The following is a 1,667-nucleotide window of genomic DNA, read 5'->3' on the forward strand; positions in this document are numbered from 1 at the left end:
ACTCTCCGTGGGCTCCACTTCACATGGATGCTGCATGAGTTCCAGCTGGGCTCAGCAGGAAGACTGGCTTTTCTTGTGCAGAGGGTCAGGGTGTGCAGCTCATTGGGAGGACAAACACAGGAAGGACCAGCCTGCACGAGGCTCAGAGGCACCTGAGAAAGGAGGAGATGAAAAAGGGAGTCAAGGTGGCAATTAAATATTAAAGGACTAGTTCAAAAATAATTAGTACTTGGGTGAAGGGAAGGGGTGGAGGTGCATGTGGTGCCTGGGAAATAGAATAGATCTTTCCAACAATGTTAGAGTGAATGTAAAAGCAAATCCTTACTTGAAAACTTTCAAGTACAGGATATGGCAAAAATTGCACGTGGTATAGTAATTCTACAATTTTTTGTTAGTTATTAGTATACTTATCATATACTGTCCAATTTAAAGGTTAGTTGGTTAGGTAATAATTCCTGGGGTGCCCACTGGAAGCAGTCCAGAGCTTTCTTTTGCCCAACTTTTGTTATATATAGTCCAGGTTCTGGTTGGAAAACAGAACATCCTTGTAATTGGCTCTCTTCTTGGAATAAGACTGCACAATATTTAGGTTTATGAAGTTATCTTATTGTTCCTAAATACAGGGAAGAAAGATAGGAAAAATACTAGAAGCTACATCCATGCTACAGCAATCTATAAAGCTCCACATATATGAAAAATATAAAAAGCTAAAAATCTTAGGCATCACTGAAGCAGACTTGCTGGGCTGTGCCTGGCAGCTAAGTGATTCACTCAAGGGGCAGAAAACTTCTGAAAGTGCAAATAATTCCTGCTCCAACAGGATGGAAATCATGATTCAAGAGGGTGATACCTTTCTCTGGGCATCCATTTTGGGTCTCTGAGGGAGCTCCTGAGCCAGGTGATTCTTCTTAGGGAATGTGGATATTTTATTGGCCCTTCTGACTTGATCTCTGCAGCAAACCTGAGGTGTTGCTCAGGCCTGGGTACACTGTGCAGTCCAAACACATGGGACTAAGGTGGGCTACAATACAGGGTTTAGAATTGGGTTTGTGAAAAGGAAAATTCCATTTCCTTTCTCCCTTGAATATTTTGTTTCCTTCAGTACCTTCAGAAGGAATTGATTAAAAACACTCTTCCTTTGCCTTGTTATTAAAACCTTTTGATGATAAAGGTTTGGAACAAACACTTAAAGATGTCTTTTTCTGGAAACACCAGATTAAATACTTGGAGCATTACTGAAGCTCAGTTACTAACAACTACAAAAAAAAAAAAAAAGCAGAAACATTTCAACAGTATAAGTGTAAGCTTTCCACTCCACTCATATATCTGCTCTTGAGCCAAAATAACTGGTTTTCATCCCCCACCCCCAAGGCTCTGATCCTCCTGAAATGAGCCATTTTGAACAATTTCCTCTCCAAAATGTCAGCTGGGTCATCTCTGGATGACACTGACTTGCTGGCAGTAGTGCCATTGGGACCTTGTTTAGGCTGTGAAGGTATTGTAACAGGCACAGTTAGTAAAGGTGTGTTACACTTCTTATATCTTATATCCCAGTGCCTTCTCTGGCCTTCCCCAAGCTGAGAATTTATGTCCCAAATCTTCATAGGAAGAATATTTATGTGGAAAGGATGAATTAGTCTGGGATATTTCAGGATGCTCAGAGGGAA

The sequence above is a fragment of the Cinclus cinclus genome, chromosome 6, assembly GCF_963662255.1.
Source record: "Cinclus cinclus chromosome 6, bCinCin1.1, whole genome shotgun sequence".
Lineage (NCBI taxonomy): Eukaryota > Metazoa > Chordata > Aves > Passeriformes > Cinclidae > Cinclus > Cinclus cinclus.